The sequence below is a fragment of the Felis catus genome, chromosome C1 (assembly GCF_018350175.1).
Source record: "Felis catus isolate Fca126 chromosome C1, F.catus_Fca126_mat1.0, whole genome shotgun sequence".
NCBI lineage: Eukaryota > Metazoa > Chordata > Mammalia > Carnivora > Felidae > Felis > Felis catus.
The window spans coordinates 38,188,264-38,201,915 of NC_058375.1; the positions used below are offsets into that span (position 1 = coordinate 38,188,264).

General features: G+C 49.7%; 1 long non-coding RNA gene across 1 annotated transcript; it reads right to left on the reverse strand.

Annotated features, from left to right (window-relative positions):
* Window positions 1–5,522: 5,522 nt before the first annotated feature.
* On the reverse strand, window positions 5,523–13,650 carry LOC123379607. The gene is made up of 2 exons (XR_006584258.1): window positions 11,489–13,650; window positions 5,523–6,043 (listed from the first exon to the last, which is right to left on the reverse strand). It is a non-coding gene; the product is annotated as an uncharacterized LOC123379607 (long non-coding RNA).
* Window positions 13,651–13,652: the final 2 nt, after the last annotated feature.

Here is a 13,652-nt window from a genome sequence, read left to right on the forward strand (position 1 = left end):
TAAAAGTCCACTGTGAACAATTATATTCCAACAAATTAGATAGCCCAAGAAGAAATGGGTAAATTCCTAGAAACATACAACTTACCACGACTGAATCAGGGAAATAGAATATGAACAAGTCAATAATGGGTAAGGAGGTTGAATCAGTTATCAAAAATCTCCCAACAAAGAAAACCCCAGACCCAGATGGCTTCGCTGGTAAGTTCTACCATATATATGTGAAGAATTAATACCAATCCGTCTCAAACTCTTCCTAAGAAATAGAAGAGGAGGGAACACTTCCAAACGCATTTTGTGAGGCCTTCATTATCCTGATGCCAAAGTCAGACAGGGCACTACAAGAACAGAAAATTATAGGCCAATACCCCTGATGAACATGTAAAAATCTACAAAATACTAGCAAACCAAATTCAGCAGCATATTAAAAGGACCATACACCATGATCAAGTGAGATTTACCCTGGGACACAAGCATGGCCCAACATACACAAATCAATAAATGTGATACACATTTTATAAGATGAAGGATTAAAATCATATGATCATCTCAACAGATGGAGAATAAGCATTTGACAAATTCTACATCTTTTTGTGATTAAAAAAAATGTTCAACAAATTAAGTATAGATGGAATGTAAATCAACATTCTTTCATGATAAAAATTCTCAAGAAATTAGATATAAATGGAATGTACCTTAACAAATTAGGTACAGATGAAATGCATCTCAACATAATAAAGACCTTGAACTTAGCCTATAGCTAATATCATACTTAATGGTGAAGAGCTAAAAGCTTTTTTTCCCCAAGATCAGGAGCAAAACACAGGTACCCACTCTAATCTCACCTACTCATATACTACTGGAAGTCCTAGCCAAAGCAAGTCAGTAAAAAAGGAAATAAAAGATATCCAAATCAGAGAGGAGGAAGTAAAATGTCTCTACAAATGAGACATTTCTTATGTAAAGAAAACCCTAAAGATTCTACCAAAAAACTGTTAAAACCAATGAGCAAAATTCAGTAAAATATCAGGATACAAAATCAACGCATAAAAATTAGCCACATCTCTGTACACTAAAAGCAAACTATCTGAAAAATAAACTATGAAAATAATCCCATTCACAATAGTATGAAAAAGAATAAAAATACTCAGGAATAAATTTCACCAAGGAAGTGAGTGATCTATATGCAGAAAATTGTAAAACATTGATGAAAAAAATTGAAAAAGACACAAATGAGATGTGCTGCATTTGTGGATTGAAAGAATTAATACTGTTAAAATGTCCCTATTACCCAAAGTGATCTATATGTATATTATATAAATATAAATATATTTTATATTATACAATGTATAAATATATATAAATATATTGTATGATATATGTGGGAATATGATTCAGTCTTAAAAAAAGAAGGATATCTTGGCATTTGTGGTAACACAGATGAACCAAGGGGCATTATGCTAAGTGTAGTAAGCCAGACAGAGAATGACAAATACCGTATGGTGTCACTTGTATGTGGAGCCAAATAGAAGTCAAACTCATAGAAACAGAGAATAGAATGGTGGTTGCCAAGGGCTGAAGGATTGAGGAAATGGAGAGCAGTCTGTCAAAGGATACAAACTTATAGTTGTAAAATGAATGAGTTCTGAGTGTGTGATATGCAGCTTGGTGACTATAGTTGTACTGTCTTGTATACTTGAACTTTGCTAAGGGAGTAGATATTAGGCATTCTCACCAAAAAAAGGTAACTATGTGAAGTGACAGGTGTTTTAATTAACTTGATTCTGAGAATCATTCCACAATGTAAATATATATGAAATTACCAAGTTATATGCTTTCAATATATTACACGTTTATTTAGCAATTATACCTCAAAGTTGGAGGAAAAACAAAGAGTAAGAGTAAGTCTTGCAGGTGCAAGAGAGAATCTGAAGAGAATCTGAAAAGAAGGCAATATTGTGGGCTCACATAAAGCAATTTCTGAAATGCAGTGGACTCTCTGAACACCTCCTCTCCATGCCAAGGGTTTAGGAAACACACGCACACAAATCTCCCCATCCTCTGAACTCATACTTAAAGTCATGATAGTTGTGGGAGTTCACCAGGCACTTGCACCTGACTATCTCTTACAGTCTCTGTTCCTCATGGCAACTCCAGTCCGCATGCTTATTTTCACTAGATGAGGAGAGAGTTGGAGAGACAGAAGCAACATTTGCAAGGTCACACAATAGTTAAGATGAAGACCAGAGAATCAAGCCTAGTTTGACTCCAAATACCTGACCCTTTTCTCTGGCTCCAATTCTAGCTGAAACATCCCTGTGGGAAGGGATCTGATCTCCACCTTCCTCCGAACTAGGAAAGGTGTAGCCTTGAGCTAGGACGTGAGCAAATTCCTGAAGCTAGTGAGTGAGGACGGTTTGTCACAAACAGCACCTGTTTTGCCCAATATCCATTTGTGAGATGATAATGAGCTGTCGTAGACAGATGGACGGACAGTCGCTGAGACTCAAAGAGAATGTGGTTTCAAAGGGTAGCGAAATCCAGAAGAAAAATGCACATAGAGATTTAGGATTTCAGAGATTTATAGGAAGTCACAGCAGTTCAAGGAGCTTCAGAATATTTCGGAGATAGTCACAGTGTTCCAGAGAGTTTCCAAAAGTTCTGAGAAATAAAGAAAACTGTAGATGTTTGTACATTTTCAGAGATATATTGGGAGAGCTACACAGACAACTGGAAAAAATGTAGAGCAAGATTGAGAGTAGAGAAAATGGAATCAAAGGATTTTTCTAACACTCTGGTTCCTCCATGTCAAGGAACTTTTGACATATTAATGCAAAATGAAAAGCCTCATGAGTCCCCATCTATTTACAGATATTGTATGTAGAAGTTTAGGTTCAAATACAGGGTGAAATGGGATGGGAGGGCATGAGAAAGACGCCCTGTGGTTTCACAGGTCGCCCTGTGGTTTCCCTGCCTAGGGGGAACAGTGAGGTAGAAGATGCTAAAATTTGTCCTATTCCTCCCCCCAGTGGCCATTGCCTGTACTGCATGTTCTGAGAAGAGCAACTTTTCCATGGCCTCAGACCCAAAGGGGATGGCATGAACTACTCTCCAAGCCAAGGGCTTTTAAGAGAATCCACATATGACTCTCCCCTTTCTCTGAATTCCGATATGAGTGTAAACATAGTTGTGCGCATTCATCCTGCACTTGCCAGTTATCACCAGCACGGCGCAAACCATGGGCCAAGTGTTTTATATTCTTTCCTTTAACATTCGCACCAGCCAAGCCAGGTCTCCAAACCATGGAGCTTAGAAAGGTGAGGCCACTTGCTTAGGGTCATGCAGTTAATAAGCTGTTGTCATTTGAACCTACGTTTTGTCTTACTTCAAATCCCGTATTCTTTTCTTTGTTCCTACCTCTATGCTCTCCAGCTAAATTTCCTTAAAGGAAGGAACCCAGTCTCCACTTTATTTTCTCCAGTTACAGGCCAAGTGCAGGATTGGCTACACAATAGAAGCTGTGAATGCTGATGATTACAAACTAATTGATGATTGATTGATTCTTTACCGCTTGACCATTTATTGATCATTATTGATCAGTGCCCAACTGGAGTCAGTGCCTGGCTAGAAAGCCATCCCAGGCCATGCCAGGTGATTTTCCTCAAACCCTAGTAAGTTTGCTGAGGTCAGTGCGATATAGTACATCCTGTTTGCTGCAGGCTACAAAGGCAATATTTTGCCCATTGCATTTGCCGCATCAGGATGCAGGGAAGCCAGGAGTTCTACAGAAATGAGTAAACTTCCTCAGACAATTCCTGCAGGGAGGGAAAGGACTTGCAGTGGAGTCTAGCAGAGAGAGCATTACAAGGCTGACAAGGGACAAATCTCTCCCTTGGAGAGATTTCTTATTTCCAATTGCCGGGACATGATTCCGACAGGTGCTCACAGGCTATCAGGCTTCTAGCTGCAAAATGAAATCCAGGTGGAGAGCCTGGTCCAGCCTGGTGGGCAGTAGCACTGACCAGGGGTCAGAGCAGTGGGAGTGGCCTGGGGAGCCCCCCAAGAAGAGTCTGGTAGGGGAGGAGGTCCAGCCGAGCCATTGGGAGACCTGTGCTCAAACTCTTGCTCCACCAGTCACCTGACTTCTGATCTTGGGCAAGTGACTGGAACTCTCAGAGTGTCAGTTTTCCCACAAGAAAACTGAAGGTCCTAACTTGCCTTCCGTGAAAAGAGAACTAACGTTTCCTGATCTCGAAGCCTGAAATGAGCTGTGCTGCTGAATCACACCAAATATAAGCATCAGTGTCCTCTGCCTGAGATCTAGGGCTCAGCCCAAATTCCCCAACCCCATCTCCTGTCCCCGATGGAATACTATCGTTTGCAATAAACCTAAAAGGGTATGTCGTGTGCCCCTAAGGTTAGTTCCTACTGGCCTGCTCCCTAGTGCCCACTGCACACACAGTTTCTTGAGGGAGTTGAGTGGGAGGAACCCAACCACCACCCTTTCCAAGAAGACCTGGGGCAGGATGACAACGAGGGAAGAGCACTGACCTTGCAGCTGGTGGCCTTGGGTGCCCATCCCAGTCTTGCTGTAAACTCTGCCTAAGACTCTGTGGTCTTGGAAGCTCACGGACTTCTCAGGGCCTTCGTCCCTCAACTGTGAAGTGAGGACAGTGCCCCTATTCTTTATTTTATTTGGTAAAATCTGAAAATGATATTTCAGAGTAAGGCAATTTCACTTGGCAGAAACATTTAGGTTTTACACTCCAGCATCTTCTTTCGATAGGGATTGTTTCTGAACGAGCGTGTCAAAGTCCTGGCCCTTATGGGTTCACAATATTATCGTCATTTCTTTGTATTTTATGTATAAATTACAAAATGAAAACTGTGTGGATAGCACTGTGTGAAATTAAAAAGAATCATCTGATCATTCCAAATGTATAGCTTTTCAGCTTGGGGTATACATTTGAAATCAGGTGATAATAAGATAATGGTGTGCAGTCTGGACTGTAAAGTATGGGACCCCTAGTACCTCCCAGCATCCATTCTTCTCTGTTAGCGAGTAAAAAACATTTCAGATTCTTGCTGGGATGCGGGCCACCCCAGACAATGATGGCATTTCCCATCCTTCCCTGCAGCTTAGATGCGACCACACGACTAAGTTCTAGGCAACAGGATATTAGAGGAAATGTTGTGTGCAATTTCTGGAAAGAACACTGGAATGTAGAGGCAGGGGCCGGTGTTGGAGCGACCATTGTAAACAAGGAGATGGAAACTGCTAGGGCAACAAGATAAAAGGACTCCGGTTCTCTTAAGAAATTGTGAACTACCTTACTCGTCTTGTTCTGTCCATCTCCAGACTTTTGTGTGAAAAAAAAATGTTTCTTGTTTAAGCTGCTTTTAACTTGGGTATATATTATAGACAAACTTAGTCCCAGCTGATAAATGGAGTTCTAATGATAGTTTGCATGGTTTTGAGTCTTATACTGTATGAAGAGCTTTCAGGGGAAAGGAGGAAACTAATGCCATTTGTATTCATTCATTTATTTGATGAAAATGTAATGGTGATCTACTGTGTGCCAGGCCCCGTGCCATGTACTAGGACAGAAATGAACCCAACAAACTCTGCCTTCCACGAATCCCTAACGGGAGAAACAGACAGGCAGTTATAACACAACTGATAGGAGTTATAATGGGGGAAACAGGCAGCCGTGGGGTGTCCAATTACCCAGAATCAGGAGAGGGCATGACGTGGGGTGGGTGAGCTGGGATGGCCGACAGGAGCATGAGCCCAGGTCCGCTGCCTCTGCCTCCACCTGCCAACCCCAGGCTCCTCTGACCTCCTTGACCAGCTTCTTATGAGAGACAGTAGAGACCATTTATTGTCTTCCAGCAAGGGCCAGCTGCTCATGGGAGAACTCTCCAGAACCTTGTTTGGGTAGCTGCAGGCTCTGCTTCCAGAGGAGGATGTGAGGAGGTGGGATGATATTGACTCGTCATGAAGCCATCCTCCCCAACCCCAGCTGCGACCCCTCGGGTCTCGAATCTGTCAGGACGAAGGAAGTCACCAAGTGGTTGCCTGTTCTAAGGTGAGCACCGGTCCATACCACATGAAGGCGCCTCACCCACATGGATAATATTAACACAATAACCCTCCCCCCCCCCCCCACCACCACCATGGTAGGGCATCACTGTGACAGGCCCAGTGCTCTGTGCTTTACATACTCACCCTCTACTTCGGGATGACCCTGCAAGGCACACTTTGTTGCCCCATTTCACATACAAGGAAACTGAGGCTGAGAGAGAGAAAGCAAGCCAGCCAACCACACACACTGATGAGTGCCAGGGCCAGGCTTGGGGCCCAGGAGTGCCTGACCTTAACGCCTGTAGACTTGGAGCCCTCAATCTTCTGCTTTCCAACCACAGCTCTGACTGGATGCCACTTTCTCCATGACTCTTAGAACTGAAAGGCTAGAGGGGACTCGGTGGATAATTTGATAGCCCTTTAGAGTTGCAGGGTCATTAGAAATGACCTCTCATTTCACAGATGAGGATACAGGGGCCCATAATGGCATGGTGACATGTGGGTCTACGTGTCGAGGATCACAAACGTGCTGGTAGAAGAAACAGCTCCTGGGACACTAGGCCAGACCTATGTCCTCTGCTGTCTTCTGCCACTTGGGCCCAGCCCCTCACTCTTGGATTGTGCTCTGGCTCCTCCTAAAGACCAATGTCTGCGGAGAAGACATCTGATGCCAGGAAGTCCCCATCCTCCTGGTGACCCTTCTCTGGGCCGGGGACTCAGGGTCTTTGTCACAGGGGCCTGTCAGAACCGCTGCTGCCCCAGAGGCACCCACTGTCTGTGGGGGACACAGCGTGGTGCAGGCAGTGCTGGCCTGGGAGTACAGGGCCTGTGACAGGAGATCCCTAGCCCGGGAGTCCAGAGGAGAGGAGGGAGGAAAAGGAGAAATGTGCCGGTCAGATGGCCGTCTGCAGTGCTGGGAAGAGCAAGTGTGGGGGCGGTGGCCTTAAAGACCCTTAGTCCTGTCTCCAGGACCTTAGGACAGACCTGCCTCCAGACCTCCAGGACCCTTAGTCGTGTCTCCAGACCACGAGCCCAAAGGTCACTGTCCGGTATTTTGTGCTCCCGACCCTGCCTGTCTCCCTGCTTGGCCCACTTCTGCTTTTCAAAACACCCCCAGCCTAGACCACCTCCTGCCTGTAAATCACCAGGCCCTGGGACACATTTAAGCTCTGCCACAGACCTTCTGAAACTCTTGTCTGTTGCTTGCTGGGGGTGACAGGACTGGCCTCCTCCCCACCTGAGGGAAAGTGAGGCAGGGTGGACACATGACTCTAACAACACTTTCCACTTCCCCGGCTGGCCCTGGAGCAGCCACTCTGTCACAGGCTGCAGATGGATGGCCAGGGATGGCGCATACACGGGTCCTCTGAGAAGCTGTCACAGAGACGGGATGGGACAGGCAAGAAATCAGCTGGAGATGAGAGGACAAAGGGGAGGAAGCAGGAATAACTGGGAGGAAAAAGAGGAAGAGATCCCAGGCAGGTCTAAGAAGGTTTTGGCTGGCCCTTGGAGTCCTCCAGGCAGAAATGCCCATTATATGAGCCACACCTCCCACAGGAAGGGACAGGTACAGTGTCAGCCACACTCAGCCGCTGGCCAGGAGTGGTTGGGGCCAGTGGACTTCAGGGTGAGCACAGTGTTCAATGCTGAGGGGTGGCGGTGGTTGGGGGGGGGCAGTAGGTACACTGAGCTCCCCCCACTGCCAAGGTCACGGTAGCAAGGCTCCCTAGGAGTTCTGTCTCACATCTAGACGGCAGGAGGGTTGGGGGCGGGGGAAGGTGTGGGGGAGGATAGGCACCTGTTAGATCGGTCTCACCCTTTGGACCTCAGCCAAAAATGAGACAGAAATAGTCCATCATCTCATAGTTCAGCATCGCATTACACACACATTATCTCGTTTCATTTCCCTCACTCCTGTTTTTCCAGCATATCATTACCTCATTTTACAGATGTAAAATTGTGTGCTTAGTGGGTTAAATAATTCTTCCATCAGTGTAGCTAGTGAGCAGCGGAACCGGGACTCATCTGTGGCTCTCTTACTTTCCCCAAGTCTGGCCACAGGGACTCACGCCTGAGGCTGAAATCCTGCAGGGACTCAACTAACAGTGATGCCTCCCAGAGGCACTGTACTTGGCAGCTTATAAAACATTTTCAAATCCATTGTGTTAACTCGTCCTTCCAACCACTCGTGGGATAGTCACTATATCCAAGTTACAGAAGAGAAAAGGGGGCTGAGAAAGGTGAAGGGCTTTGCCAGGGCACGGAGGCACCTAAATGAGCCTGCGCTGATAGGACTAGAGATTCTGTGTACTCGTGACGACTCCACAGTGTTTCCTAGACAAGCTACTAGCTATGTGTGTGCACAGGCATGTGTGTGTGTGCGCCAGTCACACCTGTGCACAAGCTGTGTGTGGGGGCTGTGTGTGGGTGTGCCAGCCACACCTGTGGCCCATCCTGAGACCCTCCCAAGCTCCAAACGATGCCCAAGTTTCTAGTGCCAGCCCCGCCTCACCTCCCGTCTTGGGAAACCTGTCCAGCCAGATGGCTGACAGTGGCCACAGCAGCCACAGAAGCTAACTCTGAGCTGTGGTCTTCTACATCTGGCCCTGGGGGCCCCCGAGAACCCTGAGTGCAGCACAAATTCTCTTTTCCCGAGACAACATCAAGCAGCAAGGACAGGGGAGGTCCCTCGGAACCCGGCCCAGCAGCTGGAGAGAGATTTGGGACCTTCCCCCGCCCCCTCCCTGGGGGAGGGGCCAGGTCTCATCCACCACCTGGACTGGAGCTGTCAGAGGCCAGGCCAGAGCAGAGCAGACCCGGGAGTGTGAGGCTGGGAGTGGCCCCAGCAGGTTCTGTGAGGCCGGCGGCACAGGTAGGGGTCGGCCCCGTCTGACAGGACTACATGTGTGGTGACTGGAGCCTGTAAACCTCTTCTTTTTCTTTCCTGTCTTTTCTCTTTCCCTGGGGCTCTGTCACCACCTTTCTCGGTCTGCTCTTCCTATGTAATAATCCTTTCCTCTCGGAATTAAGAGGCCTTGCTTACATCCGTCTCCCCACTGCAGAGAGCACAGCCTTCCGTAAGGCCAGGGGAACCACTGATGCTGCATCCTGGGGGAGAGGTGTCCCTGGAGCTGTGCAGTGAGACAGCCCTGACAAAGGGCCTTGCACGGAGTGTGCTCACAGAGTGGCTGGGGTCAATCAGATGGAATTGCATTTGGGTTTGAAATGATCAGATCACAGGCACGTGGCAGGGTAGGGGGGGTCATGAGCCATTTGAGCTGAGAGCTAGAGCGGTGGTGGGGACAGGGCAGAGGTGGCTAGGGAAGGAAGGGTGGCTGAGGGCTGGGGTGTAGGCAAGGGGCTGAGGTCTCTGGAACCAGATCTGGACCCCAGTGGGTTCCTGTCCCCAGTCCAGCCGTCTTTGGGCCCTGCTCAGAGCTCCCATTAGAGGAAGCCACACGGAACTGACTTCTACCCCTCCATCAGACGGGATGCATCTTCCGTGTTTGCCCCCGTAGACATAGGATTAGGAGAAAAAGGACAGTGTGTAGCAGTGTTTAGAGTCAAGCCCGAATTCAAAATCCAAATAAGCCATAATTATGTCACATCCCCAATGAGCTGCAAAATAGGAATAATGAGGCCAACTCTTACAGTTACTATAATAGTGGCACTCATATTTGGGCTGTGACCTACCCAATATTTCTGGCACATACTGGCAAATTTAGTCCTTACCCCGTATTGTTCTCAGAAGAGGAAGTTCTCAGCAGGAAGGTTGGCCAAGAGTGGTTTTTCAGGAAGAACCTGCAAGCAGCCAGGGCGAGGCCAGCCAGAGGTACCAGTGAGCCTGCCCAGGGTTCTTCCGGGGGCTTCCTAGGGTGCTGGAGGAGATGGGGATACCCAGACAGTAGAGGGAGGGGAGGTTCCCTTCTACATGGAAAACTCTTGGTTCCACAGTGGATTTGGGGGTCCCAGCCCACTTTGTACCATCAGCATTTCATGGCTCGTGCTCAAGATCTCGCCATCTGTCATTCCCTTAGCCAAAGGCTTCCCACCCTGCCTACCCTGGCTACAATGTTGGTCCTTTTGGGAGTGGAACAATCTGAAGGCTGTTTCCCATTCGTGGCTTAGTGGCGGGGATGAGGGTTTATAGGCACTGGGAGTTGAAGGGAAGGGCCACCCAGCATGGAGGGTCCTGAACCCTGGCACCATGGTTGGGGCAGGGACCCCACGGGAGAGAAAGCCACAAAGGTCCACATGCTTCCCAGTTGGGTAAGAACGCAGCCAGGACCCTTTCCTCTCCATCCTTCTAACTAGATGCCAGTCTCCACCTTATCTCTTGTGCCAGCTTCCTCATCCTCATCTAGCCCCCACGCTGGCCCCCAGAGGGATTTTCTAGAATGCCAGTCTCACCACTCCCTTTCTTCTCATGCCCCTTGCCCACATTCTCCCTCCAGACCCTCCCTAGGCTGCAGCCCAGCCACAACAAGCCATTCCCCGAACACCCCACACCTGCTTATACTCCCCTGCCATGTTCCTGCCTCCCTCTGCCTGGAGAACGTGTCTGCTTCCGCTCACTGCCCACTGTGCCTCTCACCCCAACACAGTCTATGAAAACCATTCTCCGCTCTTTAAGCACGGACTTGGTGCCAGTCGCTCGTTAGGGACATGAATGGGAATGAGGTACCCAGATCCCTTGAGGGGCTCACATCTAGTAAGCCCACATCAGTGAGATGAATGGGGGGGACAGGTTGGGTTTGGGGACACTCCCCAGGCTAGGGAGTCAGAGAAGTCTTCGGGGAAAGGATGGTGGGGGAGCACCCGGCACATAGGAGACCTGGGGACGAGAGGCAGCGTGGCCCTTCCAGGAAGCACATCCGGTTACGTGCAGCAGCAAGGATTCCGACCCAAACTCTGAGGGCACGAGGGGAGGAAGAGCCTTCACGTGAGCAGGCTGCCTGTGGGACAACCTGGACACCGTGACAGTTGTGGACAGTCTGCCAGTGAGGAGCTTGAGGGTAGAGAGGCCACGGGCATGGGCCCCGTGCATGGCTGGACATGAGCCGAGTGGCAGGAGGTTGGCGAGGGGCCGCGCAAACATAGCATGGCAAGGATAGGGAGGGGACAGTTGAGCTGTCCAAGGGAACTGACACTTTGGGTGGTGACCTCCGAAGACAAGGCCATAAGGCTAGAGAAGTAGCTGGCCCCAGGAGTCGAAGCAGAACCCTGGTTTCCAGAGTCTTCAGCGACGGCACAGCCTAAAGCCTAAGGGAGACGCCGGCTGTGAATGCCAGGAGTGAGGTTCCTGGTCTACCTACTGCAAACTACACACACACACACACACACACACACGGAATAAAGAGAACACAGGGAGCCGGACCCTAAAAGCAAGCTTGTGAAGCAACTGACCTAAACAGCTGGTCCAGGGGGATGTAGTTCTTCTGTCGCCCCCCAACTGAAACTCGGCCACATAGTCCCTGCCGCTGCTGTAACTCTGAAAACACAGCCTCGGTTCAGATACTCCTCAGAAACTGCACTGTCCGACGCTGTTATTCAACACTTGTATCTTCATGTAAACACTGTCCCTGCAGCTCCCACCCTGCCAGGGTTGGCTGCCAGGCCAGCTTGTTTGGTTTCTCTCCACCCTCTTGGCCTGCTACTTCTGCCGCGCTTCCCCGGAGAGCCCGCCCCGCCTCCCCAACTGGACTCGGTCGTTCCTTCCCGGAACTCTGCAGCTCAGAGGGAGGGGGGTGAATCTTGACGTGCCTTGTGCTGAAGGCGCCTGTCCCGTGTGCCCGGCTGTTTTCCGGCCAGCCTGGCAGCACGCTGGTCGGCCTCCCGGGGGCCCCCAGAGCCAGGTGCGGAACAGGTGCGCACTTACTGTAAGAACCACAACACCACCACATCCTCCGTCTCGGGGGTTCTCCGAGAGGATTTCCTGCATAAGTGGGGCCTCCTCCTGGCCTGCCAGCACCTGCCTCAAATGTCAAACCATTTTGGATGAAACTCTTCCTGTCTGGATTTCATAATCCATGCTAAGTAGAAAATCCATAATGGGCACGGTGCGATCTTTCCTCAGTGACTCTGGGTCATTGCTTTGCATATGAATCCTCAGCTGGCGTTCAGGAATGGCCTCGGCTGAAAATTGATGGAGCCTGATTCCTAGGTTGTTCGCTCTAATTTGGCCTCTCTTACGTCATCCTTTCCACTTTCCCTGGTTATCAGGACGCCCATGTGCTGTGCGCCCATCAGTGGCCGTCCCCCTCTGCCCCCCATGGCCCTGCAATGCCCTGCACGCCTCTGGCAGTCTCTCTCCCACTGTTAAGTTGTTGTTTTTAATTTGCTGTGAGCTGCAGCACAAAATAACACTCTAGGCGAAGCAAAACAAGACAGGCCCTGAGTGGGGGATCTGGGGCTCACCGATGCGTCAGCGGGTGGCCTTCATGTATAAGCTTCACAGCGTCTATTCTGAAGGTTTCAAAACCTCTCTCACTTCCTTCCTGCCACTCTCTTGGCTCTGGGCTGCTAAGATGTCTGGCCGGCTAACAGATGGGTCTCAGATGCATCAGAGGGATGGCTGCTATGGGCCCAGCCGGCTGGTTTAGGTTAGGTAAAATGTGCAGGGTGAGGGCTTGGCATCGGGCGTCTGTGAGGATGGGGCTGGGGGACAGGGTGTGTGGGCAGTGGAACCCTGAGGGTAACTTCCGGAAGGGAGGATAGAGGACCGGCACTCACTGGCCCTGCGAGGTGGGCAGGGTATAGGCCACGCTGACGAGACCCCAGGTCCGGAGTCACTTAGTGACCTGTCCATGGTCACTCTGCAGCTCAGTGGGCTGGGCTGCTGGGACTAGCAGTCTGCCTGGGCCCTGGGGCAGCTGGTCTTCCCTGGATCCGGAGTGCTCCGTGTCCTTCCCAGGATCACTCATCTGTCACAGCACAGCGCAAGAGTGTGAATCCCGGCCCCACTTTGTGGCTTGGAATAAACATGTCTCTTCTCAGGACTCAGTTTCCTATACTGTAAAAAAAAAAAAAAAAAGGCAAAATGACACCTGGGGGTCGGGGATTGGAGGTGGGAGCACTTGACGATGGAGGCTTTGCCCAGCTAGCAGCAGACCCCTTCCCCTTCTCCTCCTTTGTCCCCCTCCCACCGGGAGCAAGGAAAATTGCATTGAACTCACTCCTAAGAAACCTGGACTCCAGGCCCAGCTCCACCTTTCTTGCCCGTATGACCCTTCCCTCCCTGGGCCTCAGTTTCCCCTCCACATAAGCCAGAGCTTAAATATCTCAACTTCTGAAGTCCCTCCCAGCTGCTGAATCTACAACTCTCCTTTCCTCCTCCTGCTCCTCTCAGGGGTGGGAGTATACACGGTGTGCATGACTGTGTGCACGTGTGTGTGTGTGTGTGTGTGTGTGTGTGTGTGTACTGGGGGCAGGGAAAGCGAGAGAGTCCTGCAGAGGATGGGGTGGCAGCTAGGAGAAAAGGGGACCAGGACTTTCCATGCCGGTGGGGCTCAGAGCTTTCTCAGCAGCTAATGGCCCTTGGGGCTGTTTAATCATTACAGGAAAGGAACGA